Source organism: Dipteris shenzhenensis, chromosome 1 (assembly GCF_047967505.1).
Source record: "Dipteris shenzhenensis isolate YYH24624 ecotype China chromosome 1, Dip_SZ_1.0, whole genome shotgun sequence".
NCBI classification, from domain to species: Eukaryota; Viridiplantae; Streptophyta; class Polypodiopsida; order Gleicheniales; family Dipteridaceae; genus Dipteris; species Dipteris shenzhenensis.
Window position 1 is genome coordinate 8335489 of NC_141596.1, and position 23398 is coordinate 8358886.

Here is a 23398-nt window from a genome sequence, read left to right on the forward strand (position 1 = left end):
TAGACTATACAATGTCTTTATAGATTTAAAGTTGCAGTACATCTACACATTTATCATATAGTTGAGTTTTGAGCTTCTTACTTTTGTTTTTCTTTTCTAAAGGAAAAAGAAACAAATGATTGAATCCTAGAATCCTCATTGCGAGTGTCTATCCTCTTATCAAAGATCAACATGCTTTCATGACTAAGAAACTCCGTTAGCGGAATGGGTTCTGGGTTCATTTAACCATGGAAGCTAAAGAAACACCCTTGTGTAGAGTCCTCATAGTGAGTGCATATCCTCTCATCATTGGCCAACCTCCTTTGATAGTTCAAAGAACCCATAAGTACCCACTAAGGCCATCCATTGTTCATGGAAGCAAGGATGCACGCTTAACAATATTTGATTGTCATGAATAGGGGATTCCATGCTCCAACTCCTAACATCGCTTTTAGATATCTATCCTCACACTTAAAGCACCTAGACAAGACAAACTACTTAGAGCTACATGCCCGGTATCCACGTGTGGTTTTTTAAAATCTACTCCTTCACTACCAGATTGGTAAGTTTCAATCAAGTTTGGAAATTCAGGACATAAATTGAACACCAAACAAGAGTGCATCAATTGCTTGCACAATGAGATAGATAAGCACATGTGACTTTAAGGAAATAGTTATATTGTATCACGTTTTTAATTTCAAGAAGCCATAGGCCCAAAAATCAAAGAAGCTTGCAAAATCGATGCTAATGCATACTCTGTCAGCAGTGTTACCAAAGAAGAGCGGGTTGAAAGAAAAGCAGCTGCCAGACATGGCATAAGCAACCATTGGCTGAAGCATTATACTCAGCAAAGAGAGGTTTACTCGTCAATGTCGTCTCCGTTCTCCTCATAGTCTCCAGTGTCGGCATTGGCATCCTGGTATTGTTGATACTCCGATACCAAATCGTTCATATTGCTCTCCGCCTCAGTAAATTCCATCTCGTCCATCCCTTCCCCTGTGTACCAGTGCAAAAAGGCCTTCCTTCTGAACATGACAGTGAATTGCTCACTCACTCGCCTAAACATCTCTTGAATGGAAGTGGAATTCCCCACGAATGTTGATGACATCTTTAGGCCAGTGGGAGGGATGTCACAGACGCTTGATTTTACGTTGTTGGGAATCCACTCCACAAAGTAGGACGAATTCTTGTTCTGCACATTCATCATCTGCTCATCGACCTCTTTTGTACTCATCTTGCCTCGGAACATCGCAGAGGCTGTCAGATACCGCCCGTGTCTCGGATCTGCAGCGCACATCATGTTCTTCGAGTCCCACATTTGTTGAGTAAGCTCTGGCACGGAGAGAGCTCTGTACTGCTGCGAGCCTCTGGACGTCAAAGGAGCAAATCCTACCATAAAAAAGTGTAATCGAGGGAAAGGGATCAGATTGACAGCAAGCTTCCGCAGATCGGAATTCAGTTGCCCAGGAAAGCGGAGGCAACAAGTCACTCCACTCATGGTCCCAGAGATCAAGTGGTTCAGATCACCGACTGCAGAAGAGTTCACCAAAACACATGAGACAATGCTTCTTTTTCATGAGACAAAGCGCTACTTCTTATTCTATAACTCTATGGTACTTCATACTTACATGTTGGCGTGGTGAGCTTCAACGTCCTGAAGCAGATGTCATACAGAGCTTCGTTATCCAGAACCATGCATTCATCTGCGTTTTCAATCAGCTGATGAACAGACAGTGTAGCATTGTAAGGCTCCACGACCGTGTCGGATACCTTTGGGGACGGGAACACGGAGAACGTGAGCATCATTCTATCGGGGTACTCCTCTCTGATCTTGGAGATCAAGAGGGTTCCCATTCCCGAGCCCGTGCCACCTCCAAGGGAATGACAGACCTCAAACCCTGAAATACAACGTCAAGGAGGAGCCCTGATGAAAAATTAGAAGAGACGAGCATTTAAAGTATTTTGTGAAGATATGAGCAATCGGACGTGAGGGACCCAAGTCATGGAATCCCATTCTTATCGAGCGTTCATGCCCACATATACAAAAGGACCGAAAAGGGGCAAATGCATCGACTCTAACAGGAGATGGCATAGGACTTACACCCAATAATATGGCCGACAGGACGAAGAAAGCACAAAATGAAACATGGTATGCGGTTTTTTGGGAAACCAGATCGAGCAACGGATTTCGAAACAGACCTTGAAGACAGTCACAGCTCTCAGCCTCTTTCCTCACGACGTCTAAAACAGAGTCAATGAGCTCTGCGCCTTCTGTGTAGTGGCCTTTGGCCCAGTTGTTGCCAGCACCCGTCTGCCCGAAAACGAAGTTATCAGGGCGAAAGATTTGGCCGAACGGACCAGAGCGGAGGCTGTCCATTGTTCCGGGCTCGAGGTCCATGAGAACGGCGCGAGGAACGTAGCGACCACCGCTGGCTTCGTTATAGTAAACGTTGATGCGCTCGAGCTGAAGATCGGAGGAGCCACAGTAGTTGCCGGTCTCGTCGATGCCATGCTCATCGCAGATCACTTCCCAAAACTTGGCACCGATTTGGTTACCGCACTGGCCGCCCTGGATGTGGAGTATCTCGCGCATATTGCCGGAAGCAAAGATCTACCCAAGGTGACGCTGGATCGCAAGATTCAGTTGCAATCGCTGGTAAAAGCTTCTCAAAGATTGTGGCCTACGATGTGCTGCTGGATCTTCAAATGGGTGACAAAGAATTTCCGAAATGAAACTGTGCACTAGGTCTGTGCTAAAGCATTAAGGAGAGCTTGAAATGGGCGCTAGGATCTTCCAGTCTACAGATGCAAGCTTGTGAGGGAACTGGGGGACCTTGCAGTCTCTTCTTAAAGATTGCGAGATACGATGAAATTCGGCAGCTGTGAGGACGATGCCAGCGATTTTGAGAGAAAAGATGTCCCAACTTTAGTTATTTATAATCAGAACAGAAAGCAAAACATCAAAGCAAAGCGTGACGACGCCCATGCGCGAACGATGGCATCTTCTCTAACGTCCTCCAAATTCTGACCGTCGATCCTCTTGTTCGTCGTCCATCTTGCGGTCCATCGTAGCCGTCCAACAACGACGTTGTCCTAATGGTGGCCGTCCATCTTTACGTCGACCCTGCATGCCGTTTCTCACCGTCGATTGCGGTGGTCTTCCCCCATCGCGACCGTCAATTATCGTCCATCGATGACCGTCGATCTTCGTTGACGGATTCTGGACCGTTCATTCAGCGGAGATCCGGCAGACTGCTACGTGGCAGATGCAACGGAGCCAACAAAATATCCAATTGGGTCGGAGTTTTGCGTTGCCGGCCGGATATTCGGCCGCCTGCCGGCGGGCCATTCGGCACAAAAAATAATGTGCCAAACAAAACACATTAAGTTGAAGGAACCCTCAAAATCTTCCGTCTACGGATAAGTGGGGCTCATTTTACTCAAATTCATCAATATCTATCTATTCTACCACCCTAGGGAAAAACAAAAAGGATCGTTTTTTGGCCTGCCACCACGAGGAGGCCTAAGTGAACTCAATGCTCAGTAGAAGCCAAAATACCTATTTATTTTATTTTTTGAGACTCTATTTTTCTGTTTGAGTTTAAATTTGAATTTGCATTTGCATTTTTTCCCTCTTTCCCCTTTCCACACCCCTTTCATCATGTTTCACTTTTTGGCCTGCCACAAGGAGGCCTAAGTGAAGGCGAATTCAGAAGCGAAAATGGCCTTTTTTTTTTTAAATCACGCTTTTAACGTGCTATTTTTCTCCTCCACATTTTCAAAGCCTCTCTCTCTCTCTCTCTCTCTCTCTCTCTCTCTCTCTCTTTCAATTCATCATCTCCGCCCTCTTTCGCTATTTAGATCTCCGGCAGGCCTTATGAATTATTTATTATCATTCACCTTGTTTACATGTGATAGCTGTTACCACATGTCAACCAAGACTCTTGGCTATTGGACTCCCATCCAATGTTTCCTTCAACCGCATTAAACAAGGCGTTCTGAGAGATTTTCATCGTCAACCACATTACCCAAGGCGTTGCCACATATCAACCACGACCCTTGGCTATTAGACTCCAATCCAACGGTCAAGTGATGACCTTTCACCTTTATCTATGGAGGGTGTGATTGATATGAGGAGGTGAATGTTGATCATCGGCCTTAGCTACCATGCACAAGTTGAGCTCCTCATTCGGTAACTCCTCAGCAAGCTCATCTCCTACCCCTATGAGTTCAACATTGCGGATATTACCTACTTAGGGGAATCTTTGAAAGATTCCACACAAAAAGGGGGCCTTTTTAAAGAGATTAGAGAAGTGCTTTAGTCATGGGTAAAGGCTTTTTCTACAATGAACCAAAACACAAATAACAAGAAAATTCCAAGAAATGGCATGATTTTTAGAAGAAACTAGATTCAACATAGTCATGAATCTCAAATTGAAAGGAAATTGTGCTATTATTGGAAGTAAAGATCATAGACTATAGGTTTAAAAACAAGAAAAGTGATAAGTAACAACAAAATGTCTTCTAGTACATGTTCAAATTTGACTACTCTTCATCAGTTTCTACTATTATTGATTACATTGCTTTCATCCTTATATGAAATGGAAGAGGCATCTTCCTCTACTCTATCGACAATGAACACCCGCTCTTTAACCTTATGTTTGACTCCTAGTTCTTACTTTTTTTGCACCTTCACAATCCTCTCTCTCCTGCAAGCATGTGATTTTTTCCTCAAGTGAATATTTATAGTCGAATTTATGAGATGTCTTACCTTTGCAAGGGTGTACATAGTCAACAGGGACAAGTATATCCACTTCATCAAGACTAAGTGTATTAGTACTGCGTGTATTTTTGCTCCTTTTCTTTGATATTCTTTGTACATGACATCTCATTTCCAAGCTATAGTTTCATTTGAAGGCATATTCAAGATATGTTTTATATCGATTTACTATGATAATCTACTATATCCATTTTCTTCCTCAAGGTAATCAAATGAAAGTTACCAATCCAAAATGGATGCCCAAGATTATCATACTTTGACAATGTAGCTAGAGGTGTACCTCCTTAATGTGTTGGGAATGTCCACTGAAAAGGCAGAGGTAGAGCACCTCAGACAAGTCATCATCATCAACAAAACTAGCATCAACAACATCACCATCCGCAGCAGCATCAACATCAGCATCCAAGAGGAAATCATTCCAAACTAGATCTAGGCAGGTAGCTGTATTGAGCTAGAATATGTATAAATGAATTTAGTGCTATTTCCTAGAAATTTTTAAATAATATTTTCCATTTTGACTTAATTTATAAAGTGAATTTATAACATAGATTTATGTAAACTTGGAATTTGAGTAGGTAAAGTTCTCCATGACACTTGGATGACCGCAACATGTATCTATAGGATGCTTTATAGAAACACAATTTTCACGAAGGTATTTTTGGCGCATAGATGGGGGAGAGGAGTCAATAAATGCACAGATTCGCTTCTTTGAATGGTAGATATTTGTAAGCATGACAATGCTGCCTCTGTTGGAGGTGTTGGCTTTGAAAGAATGTATGCAAATATCATTTTTAATTTAATTGGATCTAGATTATCTAGTCCTAGAAGTTTTACATCACCATGATTCAAGTTCATGTGTCCCATGGGTTCAGTTTTCATTGCATATTTTAGAAGGTAATATGATAGGCCTATGTTGATTATTTTTTGAATATTCATATGTGCTTGCCACAAGAGTAATATTCCTGCATGGTATGGAACGACATTATGATGTTCTAGGGATGGACAGAAGTAGATCCATCTTTGTGTTAGAGGATCCCCAGACCAGTCGAAAAATGTTAAGCGCTCGTTGGCAGCACATTCATAAGGTGCTTAGATTAGATGATAGTGGACTCAAGTTATGTAAAACTTGGCATTAAAGATCGTATCCATATAGTCCATTCACTCAAGATATGTAAAACTTGGCACTAAAGCTCGTATCCCTATAGTCCATTCACTCAAGATATGTAAAACTTGGCACTAAAGCTCGTATCCCTATAGTCCATTCACTCATCATGCATGAGAGGAGTATATACACTAGGGATGCACTAATAATGGCATTTCAAGAACCCATGTTTTGACGTAGTATTTCTACAAACACTGCCCTTACATCGTCTATGGCTATCACACTTTTTATACACTACAGCTCGTATCCCTATAGTCCATTCATTCATCATGCATGAGAGAAGTATATGCACTACGGATGCATTGATAATGGCATTTCAAAAAACCTCATTTTGATGTAGCATTTCTACAAACACTGCCCTTGCATTGTCTAAGACTCCCACACTTGTCATACACATTGATAAGGGCATTTCTCACAGTAATATCTGACTCATCTGACTCAACAATAGAGGCTTGAATCATTGGAATCTATTCTAGGGCTGCCACACTCACAGATGCATCCACATCACAAATGAAGATGATCTTGTATAACTATTGGCAATGGATGGGAGTTTGTTGTTATTGCAAGGAATGCCCTCGTCAAGATGTATATAAAGTGTAGGAGCCTAGTTGATTCAAGGGCTATGCTTGCAAAGATGTCATGATGGGATCTGGTTTCCTTGAATATGGATACATGTGTTGCTACCTTTTGAGGAGTTGCACCCAAACCAAGGTCTTATGTGATGGTGAGCTTGTGCATGACTACATGTCTAAACATGGATACATAGGAATAGTTTTCTGAGTAACCTTCTTGTTTAGATGTATATAGCAACTGTGGGAATTTGGGGGCTGCACGTGCTGTGTTGGATAAAATGCTCCATTGGAATGTGTACTCTTGGACGATTATGATTGCTACAAGTGCTCAGAATAAGTGTGGTAATTAATCGCTAAATTTGCTTGGTCAAATGCAAATAGAAGGCTTTGAGCCATACAATTTTATTTTCATATGCGCTTTGGATGCACGTGGCAGTTCAGCAACCCTACAAGATGGTATGGGATGGGAGTCAAAACTTGTGGTGGGAACAACCCCAACATTCCATTTTACTAGCAATAGATGGGAATTAGACGTAGTTGTGGGGATAGCACTTGCAATTATGTATGCCAATTTTGGGATCTTAGATTATGTGAAGGTAGTATTTCCTAGATGTAGCATCCTAGAATGCAATGAACACTGCATGTGTCTAGAATGGGCATTGCAAGGGGCCCTTACAAAGTGATGCCATAACAAAATTTGGTCTCTTGGAGTGCCATGATCATTGCATGTTCCTAAAATGGCCATGGCAAAGAGGCGCTACAACTATTTGGCAAAATGTAGATTAAAAGCTTCCAACTACAAAAGATCACTTTCATTTGTGGTGTGGATGCATCTGCTAGTGTGGCATCACTAAAAGATCTCTAATGATTCATCAGTGTATGTGCTCAGAATGGACATGGCAAGGAGGCCTTGTAACTATTTGCTCAAATGGAGATTGAAGGTTTTCAGTCAAACAAGGTCACCTATGTTTTTTTTGTGAATGTCAAGGTAGTACTTGTAGAGCAGCTCACTACATGTGCCTATCATGGGCATGGCAAGGAGGGATTGTAACTATTTATTAAAATGCATGCTTGAGGCTTTGACCCAAACATGCCCCTTTAACATTATTGAGTTTGCTTTCTCGTGCAGAATTCATGGTGATGCAGATTGGGCTTTGTGTATTACTAATTTTGTTTTGGAGTTGTATCCAATGAATGGTTTTACGAGTAGTAGGTCGAGACAATCTACTCTCAAATCTTATGGAAGTAAACCATAGGGGATGAATGGCAGGGTGGCACAGATATTGAAGAGGATAGCTTTGGGTGGAAGTTGAGTAGAAGTAGAAGATGATGATAAAACTAATGAATGGAGGTCAAAGAGATGATAAAAGTGCATGGAAAAGTGTGACTGACATGAAGGAAGAGAATGAAATAAAATATCCTTTCTAGAGCTTAGTGGGACAAGGATGTACAGGTTTTCTAACACATTAGTTAGATAGAGTATGGTAGGTAATGTATAACCAATCTGGAAGTCCCTTCTTTCCTCATGCCAATTTCAAATGTATTTCATGTAGAATAGGAGTCTAAATGTAATGTAGGGTGCTCCTCAGTTCAACATCATCCCCTAAACTCCATTGGTACTCCATTCTTGACATCGCAAGAGGAGGATGGCCCTTTACATAAGCTGGCATGAATGATGTAACTCGAGAGGGGATTTCACGGATTGTTCAAGACCTTCCAATAGAAATAGTCTGCATGCCAACGTGCTAGAAAAGAGAATGGACATTCATGATGTCCATAATACTAGCCTAGACATTCAAGAGTGAAGTATGATCCATGCTATTTTTACAAGCTATGGATGGGAAAGTGATGTTGTCATTTGTTCTACCCTCATCAATATGTATGGCAAGATTAGGAGCCTAGATGATGCAAGGGTAGTGTTTTATAGAGATCTCACAATGGGATGTGGTCTCTTTGAATTCTCTGATCACATTGCCTATGCTCAGAATAGGCATGGCAAGGAAGCCATACAAATTATCTTGGTCAAGGGTTCTAAGATATACAAAATAACCTTCATCTGCATTATGGATGCAGTTGCTACTGTGGTAGCCTTAGTAGAGGTCCACTGATCCATGCTACTATTGCATAGCATCCATAGACAAGGGACAAGAAATACATGTTGAGATTGCTAGAAAGGGGTTTGAAAGACATCTACTTAATGGTTACACATTGTTGGATATGTATTGCAATGCCTATGCTATGGATGTATGTGCAAGCTTGTCAGCACTTGAGAATGGAAAATTGATCCATGTTGCCATTGTTGGTAGCAGCCATGAGTATGAGGTTGTTGTTGCAATTGCATTGGTCAATATGTATGGAAAGTGAGGGAGTTTATGTGATGCAAAACTTGTGTTTGACACTATGCCTTCTAAGGATATTGTATCTTGGAATGCCCTAATTACAACATTTATTCAGAATAGACATTGCCAGGAAGCTCTGTATACCTTGCAATTGATGCGGCTTACATGTGTTGAGCCAAACAATATCACCTTTCTTGCACCCTTGATGCTTGCATTAGCCTAATAGCCCTTCAAGGGGGTAGTAAGTTCATTGTGCCATGATTGATACTAGGCATAAGTTCGATGGATGGTTGGGAGTACCTTATCCACATATATGGCAAATGTGGCACTCTATCTGATGCAGGGTGGGTGTAGTTAGTGTGGAAGACTCATGTCTGTAAGAGAGCCTGTTGCAAAAATTATCCCACAAGTCTAGAAGAGCATTGAGGAGATCACATACCTGCTAATTGGGCATATTCTCATAGATAGTTGGTCTAGCAGATGTTTGAGTTGACTTAATGATCATTAATGTTTTGACGGACCTTTCTCTCTCATTTCCTTGTGATATGAGTGGATTGACGTGATTAATATTTTGGAATAGCATCAAGTATCAATTTTTTGGTGGTTTTTGTAAGTAACTCGCGGGATATTTTGTAGAGATAGATGAACATTTATATAGGTATGATTTTTCTTGTAGATTTTTTATATGCAAATAGAGAGTGTTTTAAACATGAAGTGTTTTTTGCGGTTAATGGGGCTGCTTCCCTTTCTCTTTGATTTTATGTACGGCGACTTGTTTTCAATTGTTGCAGGACACCCTTTTCTCAAATATTTTGTTGTCTCCCATTGGTAGCCTTTGTGTGAAAAGCAACATTGAATTTTCTTCTGCTTACCGCTTATCAAGTCGTTTTTCAGCACTGTCTGCCTTTGCATTATCAGGCTGTTGAAGCTCAACCTCCTGCTGTCAATGTCATTAGTTGTTGCTTTTGGCTGGTGTTAACACACAATTTCCTTCTGATTTTCATTTTCCTGGCCTGCATGTAATATAGCCTGTATGCTTTGTGTTGTTCTTCATAGCCAACAAAGATGCATTTTAATAGATTTGGCATCCAAAGTGACACATGTCATCCTCAAGCCTGTTGCTTTTGCTGATGTTGACGAGGCTGAGAGACTCATCAAACACAATATCCCTGCTGATTATCAGTTTCATGGCCTGCATGTCATATAGCTTGTATCCTCTCTCTATCTTTATAACTAAGGGTTTGTGCACACACTGTCAAAAATTCATAGCTGTTGCGACCCTGAGGCTTGGACTGGATTCTCTCGCATTAACAAAATTTGCAGTACTCGCACAGGAGTGTTGTTGGCCATCTGACGACCTGCAGTGAGCTCTGTCTTGCCTGTAGAGTTCTCCGTGCCATTTCTTATTGGCTAGCCAGATGTAGGAACCACATTCAAAGCTCTGGAGCCTAAGGTCAGAGCCAGATGGCACGCTTCTATTGGATAAAGACAAATCATGCATTGGTACTGAAATCTGCACCCTCTAGAAATGAGGTGCGAGTTTGAGCTCCAATGGCACTCTGAAGCTGCATTGATATCTGTGCCGTTCTTGAAAACCCACCACCAGCATCGCATTGCTGGGATCGTGTGCACAGAGCCTAACTAAGATGCATTTGATAGATTTGGCATCCAATTTTACATAGTCATGCTTGTTGCCTGTGTCACACCAAAATTAATGCTAGCTTTGGTGGAAAAGCTGATAATCAAACAAGGGAGTTTTAAATGCCTTCCTATGTTTCTCATTTTCATTCTTTCATGTCCGGGTTTCTCTTTTAGTTAAGTTCTATGGTAAGTTGTCACTCCTTAGACCCAAAGAAGATTATAATGGCACCTTTTTCTCTCCATGTACCCAAAATGCTCGAAAGGTACAAAGTAGGTAGAGGCAGAGAAGAGATGGAATTGCAGCAAGGAAGAGGGGACAGAGAGAAAGAGCTTTTTTGTGGCTTGAGAGAGAGATATACCCATCATTCTTCCAAGTGGTGGGGTTGCTCAAGCTGTTACTCTGGATGTATCTGCCAAAAGATGGGGGTTCTTTTGCACGATGCCTGCAATTTTTCATCTTTTTCATGTTATGGTAGGCTCATTTTCCATTTGATAAGTCACTACATAGATCTTGTTCTTATTTTAAATGACTTGCTTTCTAAAGCCCTTGATTGTTTGTCATGGGCATCTATAGTCCATGGCATTACTTAGCTCCCTATGTGGCAGCCATAGCAAGAAAGGAGCAGATGCAGCAGCTCTAGGAGCTAGGCAGGCGGCCTGTGTGGCAGCCCCATGGGCAGCTGACAGCAATAGAGACGGAAAGGCTAATAGCACTGGTTTGGGCCATTTTGAGGGCCCATAACAGGCCTGGCCAGGTGGCCGCCTATTGGCTGCTGCCCATAAGGGGCCGGGTCACATCAGCAAAAGGTGGTAGCCAATTGACTGCTACCACATGTCAGTTAGCATAGATGGATCCACAGGTCCCCATCCTAGTCAGCCAGTCTGTCCTTCCCCAGTGGTTCAGCATCCAGGATGAGCTATAAAAGAAGTCTAGCTCTCATTCTTCATCAGCCAGGACCTAGCAGCAGAGGCAGCACTTGAGTCCTCAGCTCCAGCAATGCCTCAGCAGCCCTTGTAGTCAGCATAGCTCTCATTGGCACAGTTTCCTCACCCCCAAAGTTAGCCGTAGTCCATGTGTCAGCCAGTGTAGCCCGAGCCTTACACACCCAGACCAAGATGAAACACATCAGTAAGAACCAACACTTTTTATAGGTATTTGGTGATTCTAGGCCCCATTATAAGAATCAACATAGTAGTTACCATAACTCTCTATGTAACCATGTATCCCATGTGTGTCTACAGTATATATCTCTCTTTTTTCATTTAGCAAGCACCATTAGTGAGAGAGTGATGAAGCACCTTGCGTGTTATATTGGTATCGGATTTCAAAGCTCTTCTTCCTTAAGTTTGTTAGTAGTAAGAGTGCAAGTAGGACACTCCAGATTTGTCTGCTACCTTAGGTAGCCTCTCTATGACTCCCCTCCATCCATCAGGAGATCTACCAAATCCAGCAGGACTAACTAGATTATCGGCAAGGTCACCTTGTGCTTGACAGTTCATGTGACGAGGAGATGGTGTCCACATCTTTACACCAGCTGGTGAGGAGTGTAAGTAGGACACTCTGGATTTGTTTGCTACCTTAGTTAGCCTCTCTATGACTCCCCTCCATCCGTCATCCTCGGTGGGAGATCTGCCAGATATTAGCAGGATTGAACAGAGTATTGTGATGACCCTCTCCGGCAAGGTCACCATGTGCCTGACAGTTCAAGTGACGAGGAGAGGAGATGGTGTCCACATCTGAAGCATTCATTACACCAGCTGGTTTGATTGTAGGTGCAAGAGTCAGAGGCTCTTCTCATGAGTGTCTAACAAGAAGCCCGTGCCCACAGAAGAGCATCAGGATAGAGAAGTGCGCAGATAAGGAACGGGACCAAAAGGTCAACAATCCAACAAGGAGCATCAGCTGTGTACATGCCATCCAAGGTGGTGACATAGATATTTTTAGGAAGCCGATGGAGAATCCAAAGACTGTCCACAAGTGCAGGCATCTCAATTCCTATCAAGTGCAACACAATTGCTATGTAAGAGAAAGCATAAAAGGTGGGGATCACTTGATATAAGGGGGGCCGAAATTGGGGTTGGTAGGAGGCATGGCCATTGGCAATGTCTTTTGAAAAGAGACAAGGGTGCTAGATCAGTAGTGGTGTAGATGAGCACTAGAAGTAGGGAATATGGAGCAAAGTATCCAAATAGTAGAGCAGGGGAGTGGATGAGTAGATGAGAGCTGGAAGTGGGGTGCATGGAGCAAACTAACTAAATAGAATTCTCTGGTCCGTGGTTAAATAGTAACAATGGAATTGGGAGGCTCTAGATGCCAAATATGAGGGGGGCCAAGCATTAATTGGTTCTTTGATCTAATTCAGAGTGAGTAACTAACCACTTCCAGCTCTATTATAGTCACTTCCAAGGAAGCTCAATTTAGAGGTATGATGGAAAAACAGAACCATTAGTACTCTTGTCTTGGCTCAACCAGCTCAAGAGTTATTTTTTTGTTGTTCAAAGACACGCCAGCTAAACTTGCATCCTCACTTTCCATGACTTGATAAGAGAAGCCGTCACTTGGTTGCACAAGCAGTGCACAGGGCACTGCACTGCCTATGTGGATGTAACCAAGTATGATTGGGAAGAGTTCATCATGTCCGGTCGAGCCTGATTCTTGCCACTATAATACATGGACTATCTGAATGCCTAGTTTGTTGAGTTGACACAACAAACCACGGAATCAATCAACCTCATGCCATGCAAGTGGCTATATACTTGCAGGTAGCAGACAGGGACTAGATCAACAATTTTTTTACATGGTATTTGTTCATATATCGAATGGTATGCCCAAAACCTTTTCGGCCAAAGATGTGTGACATTGCTTATGAGCTTGCATAAAAGGTTTTGCCATAATCTTCCAGCACCTCTCATAGTATACACTAGAGTCTTCCGTTGGGGCTGGTCTTGCATTGCCTCTCACCAGGAAGACAAAATCTTCCACCGCCTCCCACAATGGTGTCTAGAATCCTCCATCCCAACCATAAAAACCTAAGGCAGATTAGAGGCCAAAGCAATTGAGCAGAGGCAACATGCTAGAGAGAGGAAACCCAGAGAGGACGAGCAGCAGAGCAGGAGGTGAGTGAGGGCACAAAGATATCACTACAAGAGAGCACATCTGTATTGAATTGTTGCACAAGGAACACAGATTCTGGACCATTGTAAAAGAACAAAACCACGCAAAGATGCGAGCCTCCTATCAAATTACTGTCTAAGAATTCATATGAATAGAAAAGCACAAATGATGCGATAGATTATCATGCCTCTGTCGAACCTGGAATACAAATAAATGTCTTCTCATGCCTTGTCTATCTCCTGAAGATTACGATGCGATAGATTATGATGCCTCTATCAAACCTGGAATACGAATAAAGGTCTTCTCATGCCGTGTTTATCAACAAAGGATTAGAGTGTTTTTGACAAGAAGATGTATGCAGGATTTTCAGTAGCCACTCGTAATTGTTGGAAGGGATTTCTCTACGAGTTTGAATCCAAGATCTATAGAAGTATAAAGCAAGATGGAGATGGTAGGAGACTAACTAGAGTGAGATGAAATGCAAGACATGTATAGAGGACTCAGGAGAAGTTTTGAACCACAAAGGAGACATTTTGACAGTTAAGCATCTTCTTATCATTCCCTAAAAATCAGATTTAATAATATAATTTTGAATTCTACATTTATACGTGGCTCAACGAGAGGAGAGAATTTCTTTTCATCCCACAATGCTACCTGCCTAAAGAGGAAGATTTCAAGCATGAGGGAATGCATTCACTAACGTGTCGAACATTCAGTGCAACTACTACCATAAGTTTGCACACTACAAAAGAGAATGCTGCAAGAAATAGTACAACCCCGAAGGTCAATCTAGAAGCAATCGAGGTGATTTCCATGGAAGAGCAAATCATCCTAGTGGACATCCAAGTCATAGTAATTATGCCAATGAACCTCAAAATATATATCTTGCAAGTGAGAATACACAGAAGATTGATATAGTGTATTTTGACATTGATTCCAATTCAAAAGGGGAATTTATTTATCAAGTTGATCAAGCAGATCAAGATCCTTGGTACATTGACAACGGTGCATCATCGCACATGACAAAGCATCATTAATGGTTCACAAAGATGAAACCATTAGAAGGATAGAAGAATGTTATCTACATGATGGATAACACATAGAATCCAGTTCAAGGGAAAGGCATAGTCCCTATGAACAATTTCACTGGCACGAAAGGATTGGTGAAAGATGTACTCTGTGTTCCAAAGCTTATCAAAAACCTCTTGTCAATTGAGAAAATGATAGAACACAACTCGAGTCATCTTCGATGGAGATGAATGTACAATCATAGACAAATCCAGAGGATATCAGCTACTAGTAGGAAAAGTAGTCAAGGAAGGATGCTTGTTCAAAATGCTACCTTCAACACCAAACTTGCATGCCATGTTATCTCATTAGCAACCGATGCCAATTTCTGTAGTATGGCATAAGAGATATGGACATGTTAATTCCAAAAGCTTGATGCAAAAATATGGCATTTGGAATTCCTAAGCTATAGTTTCTTCGAAATGTTTGCGAAGCATGTTGCTTGGATAAACAAAAGAGAACCAATTTTGGGAAAAGCACCTCTTGAATATGAGGTATTCTTAATTTGATACATACAGATGTATGGCGTTACACACCGACCTGCAACATCAATAATTAACTTTACTACCTAACTTACATCAATGACTATAGCAGATATTATTGGGTCTACTTTCAGAAAGAGAAATTTGAAGTTTTTTCCAAGTTTCAAGAATTCAAAGCCATGGTAAAGGACCAAACAGGCAGAAAGATCAAAGTCATGAGATTAGATAGAGGACGTGAATACATGTCTTCAGCATTCATGAACTTTTGCAGACGTAATGGCATTTGAAGACAATTCACATGTGCAAATACTTGAGAAATACTCCTCAACAAAATGCAATAGCTGAAAGGAAGAATAGTACTTTAGCAGACAGTGCTAGAGCAATGCTCAATGAAAAGCATCTTTCGAATCAATATTGGGTAGAAGCAATTGCCATTGCAAACTACTTGCTTAATCAGCTTTCAACCGAATTGATATAGCGTATGATACCTTATGAAGATTCACTTAGATACAAGCCACACATTGGACATCTCTGCATATTTGGGCATAGCATATGCCCACATACATGACGATCATCGCAAAAAGTTGGATTTTAAGTCACGCAAATGCATCATGGTTGGCTACAGTGTAAAAAGTAAAGCATACAAGTTGTGTATGATCCCATCAACCAAAAGGTCATAATCTCTAGAGATGTAATATTTGATGAAGAATCAAAATGGAAAACATCAAATGCCCAAGAGATGGACACACTAATTACTCAGTCACCTACAGAAAAGATTGATGGAAGAAGAGAAAGAATTGCCATATACACCCCGAGAAAAGCAACAGCTCAGATGGTCTACTAGGGAAAGTAGACCACCAGCTAAATTGACATATGCTCAAAAACGCAAACCAATTCATATTGAAACTACCAATTATGCTCTTATGACTAGCATCATGGCTAGAGCCAGTGTAATTTGAAGATGCAGTTGACAAGCTAGAATGGCAAACTGCTATATGAATGAAGAAATGGATTCCAGCTTTGTACAAAAACAATGCTTGGGAATTATGCAACCTTCCACTAGGAAAGAAAGGGGAGAGTGCTAAGAAGAAAAGGGTTGGAAACCCTAACACTAACCCTAAAGGGGTTTGTATATATTCTTTATTTTTAACTAAATCTAGTGTAACAATTAGTCATTTGTGGTGTGCTCTCTACCTGTGTCCTCTCTCCTTATCTCCACTCTTCTCCTCTCCTCTCTCCATATTTGTTCTTTGTGAGCATTCAAGATAGCATTTAAAGCTAGCATTGGGATGACAACATTCAAATTAGTGTATGGAATAGATGTAGTTAACCCAATGGAGTTTGTCACTGCTAGTTTGCTGATTGCAACACAAAAGCTAAGTCTGAAGGAGTTGGCAAAATTTTGATGCCATATGTCAGTTTAATTGGAGAAGAATCAACTACAAAAAGCCAATACACAACACAAATAATTCAAGAGCACAGAAAAGCATGGGTAGACATAAATATTAAATTCAAACTTTTTAAAGAAGGAGATTAGGTTCTCATGTTCAAGTCAAAATTCAATAATTCTCGAGGAAGCTCAAGTTGAGATATGATGGACCAGCCAGGGCATGTGTCAAGTGATAGAAGTTTTTGGGACTTTGAAAGAAGTATGATCCAACTTTAGACTCTAATGTTGAAATTCAAGCTTGAACCGATCCAACCGTCAATTGGGATTACAAATCATGCATAAAAGTGGAAATTGTCACACCATGGGGGTGCACCAGTACATGAGTAAACTAGCGATTCAGCTCTCTCACAAGGGCCATTCTGAGTTTCACATCATCCTTTCTCTTTTTCACCTTGTGCAACATTTCATATTCAATCAATTTCAGCACATCAGCATGCGAGGAGTTTTAAAAACCATCACAGAAGAGACTGTGGATGGAGAAGGTGTTGAGCAACCATCTCAACATCATGTGTTCAATATTGTGCATAGCACTAACATAGAGTGCTATGAAGGAAAGGGTTAGAAACCCTAACCCTAACCCTAAAGGGGTTTGTATATATTCATCATTTTCAACTAAATATAGTGTACAATTAGTCATTTGTGGTGTGCTCTCTAGTTGTGCCCTCTCTCCTCACCTCCACTCTTCTCCTCTCCTCTTGCCATATTTGTTCATGGTATTAGAGCTCCCTTGCCTTCCATTGAGGCATTGAGATCATCATGAGAGAGATTGACAGATTAAGTGATTAAGAGTTCTCTTTCGTGTGAGAGTATTTTGTCCATTCCTTTTTCCGTTCATTTTTTCATGACAATGAGCAGTTCTTAGACTCTTTGTGAGAAGGAGAGTTGTTCATGAGAGATTTCTGTTAAGAGAAAGAGAAATTTCTTTTCAATTCTTTATTTCGTTGTCTATGTGAGAATTAGAAAGAGAGAGAGAGATTGAAATCCTTTAAGAGATTGTCTCAAATAGAGAAAGATTGATTGCTTTGAGGACAAGATAGAGATATAGAGGTGGTTAACTCATCCTCTACTCTGCAACAACTAAGATGCCCTTCAAGAGTGCTATCAACAACAACCAGCCACCCTAAGGACCTCACAACCAATTGAAATAGCAAGGCTTCATCACAAACAACTTTCAACAGTCGACTTGGGCACCAGGCATATTGTAGCTCTTCCACAATGATGACATCTCCATCTATATCCGTGACCATAGAAATGCCTATTAGCAAACTACGATGGCCCCTAATCCCTTCTATGCTCTATAGCCGGCAAGCACCTCCTACCATCTACCACTCTCACTTGTCCAACAACTGCAAAGGCTCAGTACACGGGAAAATGACTCCAAAGCTTCCGCAACAAAGTGCATGCAAAGTGCATGAGGCAAGTCTTTAACAAAGCTGACTTCTTCTAGGAAGCCAATGCCATCGACTCATTAAAGGCAGGTAAACACTTGATCTAGCTGCATCTTCAATGACAATGCTCCTGATAGATAATGGAACAAGACCTTATGCGAGATTCTAGCTACACACACCCAGTAAACCGGCCAGAAGAAGGCACAATGGATGGCTCCTCCAGATAGACACGACCACCTTCTTCTACACACAACAATGAACAATGCCTGTGACCCAAACGGCAATGCAAAAGAGTATAAGCAACCTCCGAGCTCTCAACAACACCACGGTGACCAAGTCGCCCATCAACGCTATCCACAAGGCTTCGCCACATAGTCGATGCCAACGAAACAGCTATAGGATCCTGTAAGTTGACAGAATTGTTTCAAGATTTCGGTGAATCTTTTGCAATTTTGTTGAATCTGAGTGGCTTATCTTACCTCTTAGTCACCGGTGTGACACATGGAGTCTTATCTACCAAGTCACACATACACACCATATCATCAGTGGCCCGGTGTTTGCCACATTATCCATTAGACCTTATCTTGAACGGGGTAGCCGTCTACCACTACCACATCAGCAAGAGTGCCATTTACCTCATCAGCGCAACCAGGTCGGCTTGATAGGTCAACACTGCCATGTAAGCCTCACTGCCACATTAGCACCGAGGTCCCTAGAGCCACATCAATAAGGCCACATCATCACAACCACGTGGCATTGAGCCCATAGAGGCACAATTACCCCTTCGTAGACACACTATGCACCTTGCATGTGCACTCAGATAGTGCCACCTCAGAGTGCTCCACAAGCATAGTAATCTCTTCATAAACACTACATGTGAACTCACCTGCCATCTTATCATAGTGCTCCATAGACACACCCTTTGGCTAGCACACTTTCCATGTGACCCCTCTTGCCACATCATCACCTCATCCTTTTTTCCCCCCTCCACCAGATCAAGCAGTATCTGTTGATCAAGGAAGAATTTGAGGGTGCTCCAAAAAGGAAAAATGCTCGAATTTTTATGCTCCACATGCTCATTACATTATGTGCACATTTTGGCACAAATATCACACACATTTTAGACTTGGTGTCAAATCCACTTCTTGCACACACACAAGTCTCTACATTGATGCATCTGACCCAACACCTAAAATGAACAAAGAAAAGGAATTATTTGTTGCTTTTTCATCGCTCAACAGTTGGTCTAGAACTAGATCAGAGTAGTTAGATCATCCTTAGAGAAGAGAACTCCAAAGCTACCAATCGAAGCCATGCCCAAAAATTCCCAAATAGTTCCTACTCAGAGTCAATCCCTTCACTCACATACGGTTTCACATCATTACATTTCCTAAAACCTGACCACCATCAGATCAGTGGGCAAACTTTAGAGTTTTTTGAGGCATTGGCTAGTGGATCAACATGCAAATTTCACATCATTTTATTTTACACTCACATGCCACCATTATAAAGCCTATTGGCTATTTTTCTGCTTTGTGCACTTTATTTGAGCCTTGTAAAGCCTCTCAGCTATTCCCAGCATCATTTCCCACAAGCCTTGTAATAGGTTGGATTATATATTGCAGTTCTATCTTTATCGACAGTTTAGATTGCACTTGATATAGTCAATGTATTGCAGTTGATTCAGGCAGTGATTTTCATAGGCACTTTGAGTACTATCTTGCACCATGTCTACGACTAGAAACCTCAATTTGGAGGCATCTGCTAAGCTAGAAAATTAAAATTATGTCAAATGGAAATACCAAATGGAGACCATTCTTGTATTTTAAGACAAATGGGAGTATGTAGATGGGTCTACACCTAGACCATCAAACAATCTAACATCCACCACTCTCACCATTGCCACAACACAAGCAATGAGATCTACACCTGCATCAATAGTGTCCACACCTACCGCAAATCTTGCCATTGCCCCCAAGCAGAGGAATAATGGGACAAGAAAGACAAATATGCATATCATTTGATCAAGAAGAATGTGCAAGATGTCATGCTTGGACAGCTCCAACACAATCAAGACATCAAAAGAAGCATGGGATATGTTAGCAGCTCTTTACGAGTCTAAGAACACATCCAAGATTCTCACACTAAGAAACTAGATCAACAAGAGTTTTCGCAACACCAATGAAACCGGTCATGCTTACATACTCAGAATCAAGGATTAGAATAATCAACTCATAATAGTACGAGAGATTATGAGTCCCACAAAAATTGTTCAAGTCATCTTGAATAAACTAGGAGAGAGTTTCTAGAATCTAGTCCGAAGTATTGCCATTCAACGACAAATTCCAACATTGGAAGAATTACAGTCAGTATTACTTGTTTGGCGAAGAACTCAAGACTCAAGCCATTCACACACACAAAGGTCATTCCAATGATCCAGCATCCACAGATTCAAATAAAAGCAAAGGTAGAGATAGAAGCTGAGGAGAGCATCTCAAAGGAGTGGTCATCGTCAATAAAATCAACATCATTAGCATCAGCATCATCCTTAGTAGCATCAACATCAGCATCCAAGAGGAAATCATTCCAACAAAGGAAGATTCCAAGGAAGAGGGAATGCATCCACCAACATGTCAAATATTCAGTGCAACTACTATTATAAGTTTGGACACTATGAAAGATATTGCCACAAGAAGCAGTACAACCAAGGAGGTCAATCTTATAGCAATCGAGGGAATTTCCATGGAAGAGAAAATCATCGTGGTGGACATTCAAGTCACCATCATTATGCTAATGAACCTCAAAATATGTTCTTTGGAAGTGAGGATATGCAAAAGACTGATACAGTGTATCCAAACATTGGTTGCAATTAAAAAGGAGAATGCAGCTATCAAATTGATCAAGTAGATCAGGATCCTTGGTACATCGATGGCGGTGCATCATCTCATATGACAAAGTATTAGCAATGGTTTAGTGAGATGAAACCATTAGAAGGACAAAAGAATGTTGTCTACATTTCAGATAACACACCAAATCCAATGTAAGGGAAAGGCATTTTCCCTATGAACAATTTCAGTAGTATGAAAGGATTGGTGAAAGATGTACTCTATGTTCCGAAGCTCAGCAAGAACCTCTTGTCAGTTGGGCAAATGATGAAACACATCTATTGAGTCATCTTTGATGAGATGAATGCTCTATCAAAGATAAATCCAAAGGAAATAAGGGAGTGGAAAAAGCAATCAAGGAAGGACGCTTGTTCAGAATGGTAGCCTCAGTTCTAGATTACATGCCATGTCAACTCAATAGAAACCAATGCCATTTTCCACAGTATGGCACAAGAGATATGGACATGTCAATTACAAAACCTTGATGTGGCTCAGAAATCAAAATATGGCGATTGGAATTCCAAAACTTTAGTTTCTTGGAAAAGTTTGCAAAGCATGTTGCTTCAGTAAACATAAAATATGGCGATTGGAATTCCAAACCTTTAGTTTCTTGGAAAAGTTTGCAAAGCATGTTGCTTCAGTAAACATATTTTGGCAGAAGCACATCTCATGCATGAGGTATTCTTGATTTGGGTCATATAGATGTATGGGGTTATGCATAGACTACAACATCAATGGTTCACTTTACTACTTGACTTTCATCGATGACTACAAGAGATATTGTTGGGTCTACTTTCTGAAAGAGAATTTTGAAGTGTTTTCCAGATGTCAAGAATTCAAAGCCATGGTTGAGAACCAGATAGGCAGAAAAATCAAAGTCATGAGATCTAACAAAGGAGGTGAATACATGCCTTCAACATTCATGAATTTTTGCATAAGTAATGGCACTCAAAGAAAGTTCATTTGTGCAGACACTCCTCAGCAGAATGCAAGATATGAAAGGAAGAATGGTACTTTAGTAGATAGTGCTAGAGCAATGCTCAGTGAGAAGTATCTTTTGAATTAGTATTGAGCAGAAACAATTGCCATTGCAAACCACTTACTTAATCAGATTTCGACCAAACCGATTTAGGGTATGACACCTTATGAATAATTCACTGGATATAAGCCACACATTGGGCATCCCCGCATATTTGGTTGCATAGCATATGCCCACATACATGATGATCATTGCCAAAAGTTGGATATGAAGTCATGTAAATGCATCATGGTTGGCTAAAGTGAAGAAAGAAAAGCATACAAGTTGTATTATCCCATCAACTAAAAGATCATAATCTCCAAAGATGTAATATCTGATGAAGAATCTTAATAGAAAACATCAAATACACAGGAGAAAGACACATCGATTACTTAGTCACCTATAGAAAAGGTTGATGAAGAAGAGCAAGAATTACTAGAGACACGCCGAGAAGAGCAACATCATAGATGGTCTACTAGGGAAAGCAGACCACTAATAAGCTTGACATATGCTCAAAAATGCAAAGCAATTCAAGTTGACGCCACCCATTATGACCTTATGACTACCATCATGTCTATAGAAGATCTAGTGTACTTCGAAGACGCAGTTGACAAGCTAGAACAGAAAACTACTATGAATGAAGAAATGGAAGCTTTGTACAAAAACAACACTTGGGAATTCTATGACCTTCCACCAAGAAAGAAGGCCATAGAAAACAAATGGGTTTACAAAGTCACGTACAATCTAGGTGGAAGCATGGAAAGATATAAAACCAGACTAGTTGCAAAAGTTTTTGCACAATAATATGGTTAGGATTTTGATGAGACTTATGCTCCACTAGCAAAGATGGACTCCATACAATACTTGATATCACTAGCAACACTCAACAGATGGAATGTGTACCAGCTAGATGTCAAGAATGCTTTCTCAATGGTTACCTAGACAAGGAAGTCTACATGCAACAACCAGCAGTTTATCTTGGACCAGGGAAAGAGCATCAAGTTTTCCATCTCAAGAAAAGTCTCTACGGCTTAAACAAAGCACCCAAAAGTTGGTGTAGCAAAATTGGCAAGTATTTTGGTAAGCAGTAGTTCTAGTTTGTAAGTCATGGCAAAGCTATTCAACCCATCTGCAAAGAAGCAAAAGGCGTAGCTCATGTCCCATTGGTTTTTGAGGAGCCATTCAAGCATGAATATAGATGACAAAGAAGTGAAGTCGCCTAGGCCCATAAAGAAAAGGTTAGCAAACATTCTCATCTATGATTTCCAAGACTTTAATCATGATTTGGATATGAGTAGCCCTCTGAATGTTGCATGAATGGAATGGATGGGTTTAATTGAGTATTACAATCTTCAATGGTGGCAATGAGCAATGAATATGGAAGCACAATAGAAATTTCATCACCTGCGGGACACGAAGGTAATGCTAACACTAAATATGCTGGTCATAGTAGAGTTGATTGCTCAGGTATCCAAATTGCCACTTTTGCCAGAAGCTCCCCATAAATCCCCAATCAGAC

General features: G+C 41.0%; 1 pseudogene across 1 annotated transcript; it reads right to left on the reverse strand.

The window, feature by feature from the left end:
- Nucleotides 1-996: 996 nt before the first annotated feature.
- On the reverse strand, nucleotides 997-2864 carry LOC147905327 (tubulin beta-3 chain-like; annotated as a pseudogene). Its single transcript, XR_015543887.1, has 3 exons — nucleotides 2179-2864; nucleotides 1608-1877; nucleotides 997-1509 (listed from the first exon to the last, which is right to left on the reverse strand). The product of XR_015543887.1 is annotated as a tubulin beta-3 chain-like (transcript).
- Between the last annotated feature and the right edge of the window lie 20534 nt (nucleotides 2865-23398).